Source organism: Condylura cristata, unplaced genomic scaffold (assembly GCF_000260355.1).
Source record: "Condylura cristata isolate star-nosed mole 26May11 unplaced genomic scaffold, ConCri1.0 scaffold00008, whole genome shotgun sequence".
In the NCBI taxonomy this organism is placed as follows: Eukaryota; Metazoa; Chordata; class Mammalia; order Eulipotyphla; family Talpidae; genus Condylura; species Condylura cristata.
Genome location: NW_004567109.1, coordinates 45,745,059 through 45,753,877, shown reverse-complemented (window position 1 = coordinate 45,753,877; position 8,819 = coordinate 45,745,059).

Genomic DNA, 8,819 nt, shown 5'->3' with positions numbered 1-8,819 from the left:
GATCTGGCTATTGGTTCCAAAGCTCCTTCCTTTTGGAAAGAGCATGGGACTTTGAGGCTTGTAGAAATCCTAGAAGAATGTTCTTATACCCAAACTACACAAAGTGGGTATGCAGATTAGGTGTCCACCTCACAAACAAAAGATTCATTCCTTATGAGAAAAATCATTCACAATGAGCCATTTAAGTGTGCACAGGAACACATGTGTGTGCCTGCGTGCATGTGTGTGCTTTCTTGTTTGTTAGTAAGTTTTTCTCGGCCCTGATTCCCTGGGGAGTCTGCCTTCCTTAGGGAAGTTAGAAATCTCTACTGCTCCCTGCTTGCTGTGCAGTGTGGCAACCTTGCTGAGCTCGCCAGCCCAGAAAGCAATTACTGCCAATTGCATTGGGATATCTTTTTGTGTGTGAGGGAGAATGCCCTGTTACCAAACACACAGAGGGAAGCAAAACACTGATTATTTAATTTGCATTGTTTTTCCATGAAGCTGAAGAAACTCCCTTCTGCAAAGAGCATGGAGGCAAAATGATTAAGACAGAACAGCCAGAATAGAATAAAATAAACCTAGTTGCTTAAAAGAAAAGGGGGTGGGGGAACTCATGGAGAAGCAAAAGCAGTCATAAAAAACAATGTTATTTAAATAATACTATATCTCTCCTGACTTATCATTCTGATTACATTCAACTAATCTACAAAATTGAAAGGTAATGAGCAGTATTTCCTTAAAGCACATTAAATAATAGTGTCAAAATGCAAATTTATTCATTAAGTATAGATGAGTATGTTAAATATTCATGAATTGTTGCTCACAGTATATAATTAATCCCATGGTCTTTGTGTCCAAAGCATTGAGAAGATAAAGGCTTGCACCACTACTATTATAAAATGGTATCTTTCCCAAAAATACTCCTTAGGGCAAAAGTCAGGCAACTAGAACACCCCAAACTGAAATTTCATTTTATCAATACATTATATTGCATTTTAATAGGAATGTGGCTAGCTGATGACACAAGATTTATTTTTCCAACTCCTGCTGTCTGATAATCTAGGTAGGAAATAAATATTGCAAGCTTGAAGAAGCTCTTGCTCAGCCTGAATATTCTAGATCTGAGATCCTCTTTGTTTTTGACCTTGGGCAAATGAAAGCATTTTATAAAAGTCTCCTTCTTAACCAGAAAATGTCATGTTTCTACCTCCTTTTCCACCCCCCTTTTTAAGATTAGGTCTTTTATGTGGGTGGACACCTTGATTTTAGAATCTCTTAAAATTTTTTCTATATAGTCCATCTTATCTAGGGCCATAAGGAATCTGAAAATCATTTCTCTCTCAAAGCGACTAATAAATATTGTAGGTTCTGGAAAGTTGAACTCATGCAAAGCGTTCCTCATTTACCTTCTAAGCTATTTGTATCACTACTTATTTTGCTTCACAAGTATTGTTATTGATCCCTGGGAACACACACACATACACATACACACATGCCACACATGTCTAAAACAGCAAATGAAAAAAAAGTAGATTTTTACCAAAATTAAAAAAAACTTTATAAGTTTCATCTCTCCTGTTATACATAAGTTTATTAATAAACTTTGTGGTATTTGGAAGGTTTAAAGCCAGGAACCAGATTCTTCCAATCTGTGATTTCAAGAATGAACTAGATAAATCTGGTGCCTTTTATGCAAAACTACATCTGTATATCTCTGCATAGTCTGTACTCTCATTTCCTCTTCTTTACCTCTGCTTATAATTTTACAATACTAACCTTTGCCATATGGTTTTTGAAATATGATGCTCAAGAGTGGAGAGTATATTTCCCTGGTTCATTAATGTGTGACTTGGTCATACAATTCGTTTTGTCCACTGAAATGTTGGCACAACTGAAAGGGGACCAGCTCAAAGCCTAGGCTACTTTATGAGGCAACATGTGCTTACACTTATTCTCTTATGTTTCAGTCATTCACTGTAAGAAGAACATGCCCAGGGAGCAGCAGTTGAAGGAAAATGGAGCTGACCTGCTTCCTGCCCTCAGGCTAGAACTAAGATAGCCCTGGTACAAATCACAATGACATACTACGGCACACCCAGCAGAGCGGTCATAGTTAACAATCCCCATGGTATCAGCTCTCCAAGAAGATGAGAACCCGCCAGAACCCTCCTATATTTCTGGTGTCAATGCAAAATAATGTAGCCCCATTGGTAGTTCCTTAAATAGCTAAACACAGACTCAGCATATTCTCTAACTTCACTTCTAGACATTTACCTGAGTTGAATTCATATATCCATAAAATCCAGATGTCCATCAGCAGGTTGTGGACAACAAAATGTGGTACATTCTTACAAAAACAATACTGCCTCATAGATAGGGATAGAATATTTTCACAGGATATAACACAAATGGATCCCTCAAATATATGCTAAGCAGAAGAAGCCAGGCACAGACTGTTGTATACCACATGGCTTGATTTATATGCAATAGCCAGGAAAGACAGGTCTATACAAATAGAATGTAGACCTGTGGTCACTTCAGACAGGGAAGAAGAGCAGGAATCCTGGTCAAGTTGAGAATAGAGAAACTTTTTGGACTGATGGAAATGTTCTAAAACTAGACTGTAGTGATGTAAAAACTTACTTACACCAACTGAACTCTACACTTTAAATAGGTAAATTTTAATTGTGCAATTTATATCTCAATAAAGCTGTCAAAATAACCAACAAAAGGTAGAGGATCACAAGCTTCAGTTAAATGAACTTAATACTTTAATAATCTTAGTTTCAGGTCTTATGTGTAAGATTTTTATTGACTTTGAGTTGATTTTTGTGTGTGGTGTAAGATTAAGCTCCAGCCACATTTTTTCCCCCATGTAGTTATCCAGTTTTCCCAACACCCTTTATTAAAGAAAGTACGATTTCCTCATTGTGCATTCTTGACACCTTTATCAAATAGTATTTCACCATATAGCATCACTTTTTTTTTTCAGAGAAAATAACAAGCTATATTTATGTAAAATAATTAATTCCATAGACTAGAAGTAGCAAACGAGTGGTTCTGAGTTTGCCGTTGGACCCCTGTCATCTTTGGAATGGCTTATGTATGAACTTTGCAATAAAGAAAATTTTGTGATTATTAAAAACAAGGAAAATTTCTAGATGTTTGACTTCTCTTGGGAAAACTTATGAAGACCATGCAATAGCAGGTCTGCCTTCCATCGTGCCTGTTTTAACTGAGCACTGACAGAAAATCTGAACTGTCTTTCCTCTTACCCATGTCACTAATCATGCTACCTTCACTGGAATTTGTGATTCCTGGGCAAAACAGAGAGGTGTGGCAGCTTGGAACATTTAACTTCCCTAAATCCCCAAACCTCATGTAGAGTAATGGGAAGTGTCCGGGATTTGATGGTGAAGAACTCTGAGGTCAAATCTTGTCTCTTGGTGATTTTGTGTAAACAGATCAGCTCTTGAGAGTCCTGCTCTCTTAGCCAGTGGGGTGGCCTATATTTCTGGGCTATCGTGAGTATTGTGCGGTGGTAAATGAGGAAATGCTTAGATAAGTGCCAGGGCATAGGAAACCCTTGCAAGAGTTCCCTGTCTCTTCTTCCGGTCTAGTTTGTCAACAGTTCAAGAAGGGCAAGAACAGCATTAGCAGTGATAACTTTCATCTTTGGGGGCTTATTGATGCTAAGTACTATATTAAATATTCCACAACAACTATCCTTGGATCAATCATTCCCTATAATGGCTGGGAGTATTCTTTCTTTGGCTATCCTTGTAACTGTTCTCATTTTCTTCTTAAAATCATCATTTCATTAAATTGATCCTGAAAAAGCCTGTTTTTTTTTAATTTCTTTTTTTTTTAAGATGTTATTTATTTATGCATACAGAATTGGGGTACAGGCTAGAGATACAGGGGTAGTGAGAGGATTCACCAGAGACAGGGTGGGGAGTAGAACAGGCTGACTGACAAAGTACACTGCTGAGGGGAGCAGCGGGCAGGTCAGGGGAGGTCTGCTAGGCCATATGGGTCACCTCTGGGGCAGGGATTGAACTCATGCTGAAGTGGCTTTAGCTTCTTAGTGCTGTGCTTTAACCCACTGTGCCACCAGGGAGAGCCCTATTTTTTTAATTTCGGTATTTGAATTCAAGTAGCTTCTTTTTCTATGTTCTCTTCTTTGATCATATATACATTCAGTATATATTTATCCTCACTTGCAGTTTCTTTTCTATAAAATTTCCTTTACATATCATTCATGTCTTTAGTTAAGTTTTGAACATATGAAAAAGTTACAATAAGTGTTTTAGTGTCCTGGTCCACTCATTCTAAGTCTACATCCATTCTGGATTGGTTTTAATTGATTGACATGAATGAAAAATATGAATAATCAATTCTAATTTGTAGATTTTATTCCATATTTCTGTAATATTCTTGACCTTTGTTTGAGCCACATTTAAGTTACCTGGATGTAGTTTAAGCCTTCCAGATCTTGTTCTTCGACTTTTTTATTTTATTTTTTAAGAGTTATTTAATTATGCATCCAATTTAATTATGCATCCAAGAACTGGGTACAGGCCGGAGGTGTGGGCAGTGAGAGGATTCACCCAAGACAAAGTAGGGAGCAGAATAGACAGATCCAATGAAATAGACTGCTGAGGGGAGCAGCGGCTGATGCAGGAGAGGTCTGCCACACCATGTGGGTCATCTCCCTGGCTGGGGATGGAACTTGTGCTGCATTAGCTGCAGTATCTTCATAGTACTGTGCTTTAACCTGTTGTGCCACCAGGGAGGGCCTTCAGCTCTTTTAAGAGGATCTACAGAAGTAGCAAGTTTACAAATAAGTTTTGTACTCAGTGCCCTATAAATGATTAAATTTTCCCGTTTTGCTAATGAGAATTGGTAATTCCAATTATGTCCAGACACCCACTATTCCTTGCGGATTCTTCTATCTATTTTGGTGATTAATTCCGATTCTCAAGTGATCGTGCTGCTACCCTTATGATGAATTTAGGGAGGCCTCTGCAATTCCCAGAGCTCTTTGTCTATGCATTTTTCTCCTATCAGGTACTTGGTTTGTCATCTTGTTTCCTCTAGAATTCCAGCTTCTACTGTCAGCAGGTTATCCAGCAGTCTTGGCTTGGGCTGTCCTCTCTGAGACATGACCTGAAAACTGTCGGGACCTGGAGAAGTTGGGAGCTGGGGTAATCATAAGGCACCCTTCTCAGCTTACTGTGTATGGCTTCCTGATATTCAGTAGCTTGAATATGCAAGTTTCACTTTAAAAAAAAATTACCTCATTGTTTTGATTGTTTCCATCATAAAAGGAATCCATTCTTTGTCAGAGCAGAAGAGGGAGTATTTCATTTCTTCTTTACTTAGCAAATATATGTATGTACATATATATGTATGTTTGTATCACAAGAAAGGTCAGACGGCTTGAATTTACTGCAGTCATTTATTGAGGGGGAAGCCATTTTTGTTATGTGTCCTGGCCAATATGGTTTAATTTTTTTAATGATAGATTTAAGAATTTTGAAGCAGACAGCACATGAAAATATGGAGCTAATCATCTTTTTTTTTTTTTTTTGTAAATAGCACACTATCAACAACAGAAAGTAAAATAAAGAATGTGTCTGATTTCCCTTGTGAGTATCTGGGGGTAGAGAGGGCAGGAAAACATCTGGACATAATTGGAATTACCAGGAAGCCGGACCACAAGCAAACTAAATTTCAGGACATCTTTTATCATTGTCAGTCAAATTATTAATGAGACAAAAGAATACACTGTGTAAAGCATTAGAATAAGATGGTGTCATTGTGAAGGACATCTCTTTGAGGTGTCATGATAGATGGAAATGAATAGTGACTACATTGATTCTTCCCTCTGGAGTTGTGAGCCCATAGATGCCAAGAGTGATAAACAAAAGGCTTCTCTAAGCAAGAGCATCTGCATTTGTGTGGTCCTTGATGTGGAAGCAGACCTGGGTTGTCTGATAAAGCATAGCATAAACTGTGGACTGGTTAAGAACTGGACTTTTTGAATTTTCTCCAATAGGAGGTATGAAGGTAAAAGTGAGGGAGCAGCTGGGAAGTGACATCTGTCTGCCTAATTATCACCAGGTGATCTAGGGATATTTCTGGCATTTTAAACACAATCCCAGATTATTTGCGTATCTTCAACATGACACCTCATCCCATATGTTTATATCTTGAATTCTTTTTTTCGTAGTGCAAATTGAAATAGAATTGTCGACTGTCATTGTGATGAACACATTGGCTGGAACAATTCAATTTGATTGTATTTCTTGTATCTAACTGATCATGTAAACTTTTTGGTTTCATTTTATATGTAAATAATTCATAAACCAGAGAATGAAAGCCAATAATAATAGTAGTAGCAGCAGATAATTCTTATAGGTTCACTGTAGGCCAAGTCCTTGGGATGAATCAACTCATTTAATCATGGCAGTAGCTACTGAAATTAGTTGCTTTGGCATTTGTAGAATGCTGAAGAATGAAAACTATTTAGAAGTAAAATGTAGACATCTTCCTGCACTTAAATCTTGCATGTAGTCTTGATTTGTGACCATTAGCCAGATCCTAAGCTATATAAAGAAATGCTTTTATATTCTTCTTAGATGATGCTTGGAAAGGTTTAGTCATTCACCCAAAGTCATATGTTTTATGAGTAGTGAATCTGAAAAGTCTCAGATTCTTCATCTGAAAATGTAGGTGATTATTGGATTCCTTTGACTTGTTAATGTTACACAATAAGGTACAGGGCCTCTCAGAGAGTGAGCACCCAACACATGATAGACAAACACCTCTGACCTCATCATCAGTGTTTTGCTCAAGGCCACACTTAGTAAGTGGGAGTCGAGATGCAAACACTATGTCCTTTGATACCAGAACCTAAGCTTTTAACCACCACTCTTATTGATAATTTAAAAAAAGTGTTGTCATCAATTTTATGCAAGCTTTGCTGTTCTTAGAAACATGGCTCAACTCTGTATACTTTACTTGTATTTCTCTAGTAGGGAATTAAGCAGGGGACAAAATGTTTTAATACAATTTGATATTGAGATTAATAGAATCCAGTTTCATGTGAGCCTGTCTAGTTCTTGTTAGCCTGTTTAATGAACAGGCTTATATGTTTATCATAAACCTTTCATTTTGGTAAAATTGAACTTGAACATTTTATTCCTAGGCTCTACAGGTCTGACATTTTATACAAGATCTCAACCTCTTAGAGGCAGCCAAAATCAGCAATGCTTTGAAAGGGAAAACAGCTTATGTCATTGAACTTTCCTTCTCTATGATATTGGTTTCTCATATCCTTGCTTCTTTAATGGTTTTCCAAGTTTTCTAGCCATTTATTTTGCTCATATTTTATTCAACCGTCCAAGTTTCTCTTGACACTAAAAGTCTTATACAATTCACTATACCACTGTTGGAATCAGACGTATGTCAATATTTTCAAGTTATATTTTTTGATGTACATATTTTTTATTTACTACTTTGTGAGAAACTCCTAAAGGACAGACCCATTTTTACTGGTAACACCTTCACTTATGTATACTATATACTAACTGAATAAGTGAATTTATTTTGGGGAGTTTCCCAGTTGAAAACAATACTAACATTATTTTCTTTGGAAGAAAATTTCCCCTAAAGATGCTGTTGAAGAATCATTGTGGTACATGAATATAGACTCAGAAAAGTAAGCCAGCTAGACTACATCAAAGTTTTAAAATAATGTCAGAAAAGTCAGACACAAAAATTCTGAAAACCTTTAACTCTCCAGGATTTATTCATTCTATGCGAAATAGGTGTTCTGCTAGTGACACTTTGATCCTACATCCTCCTGTTGTTGGAGTTCACAAGCTTTAAGGCCTCAAAGTGCTCCTCTGATTTTTCTCCTGAACCATAATCAGGTTTTGATCTATTGCAGAAAAAGGTCTAATCTCTGGAGTCCAGCAGTAGCTATGACACCAGAAGAACAATAACTACAGAGACTGAAGACCCAGCAAGGGACAAACAACTGCTAAATGTGTTATTGGAAACATCTGTCCACTTCCTTCTTCCCTTTCTTTGATTACTTGTCCTAGCAATATTTTATTTCTTCTTTTCTAGTCATTAAAATTGTAAGTATTTTTATTTAGTTAAAAAATATTTAGTGTTTTGGGGCCCTCCCTGGTGGCACAGTGGGTTAAAGCACAGCAGTGAGAAGCTTAAGCCACTTCCTCATGAGTTCGATTCCCGCCTGCCCCAGAGGTGACCACATGGCGTGGCAGACCTCTCCTGACCCACCCACTGCTCCCCTCAGCAGTGTACTTCGTCATCTGCCTGCTCTGCTCCCCACTCTGTCTCTGGTGAGTCCTCTCACCCTCGCATCTCTGGCTTGTAGCCTAGTTCTGTATGAATAAATAAATCTTAAAAAAAAAAATTAGTGTTTAGCATGGGCTAAATACTATTTGGCAAATGCTCAGACAGGGTGAATGCAGAATGGAGTATGAAAAGTATTAAATATAACACCTTGTCCCCCATGTGGGTGACAGATGTGTGTGTGTCTGTATGCAATAGTATATATGATGAAAAGAATATATTAGCCTGATAGGGTGAAGTCAGAGCAGGTTTCCAAACTCCAGATTGAAACATCTCTCTGAAAAATATGTATTTATTGAATGAACAGATATCAAGACAATTGTTGAAATGTAAGTTCTAATTGCTACAGAACAGCTTATATCTCAGTTGTTTGTAACTGAAATTATAGGAAGAGGGTAAGTTAGTTTTATAAGAATAAGCAAAAGTTATTAAAAAATAAACACCTC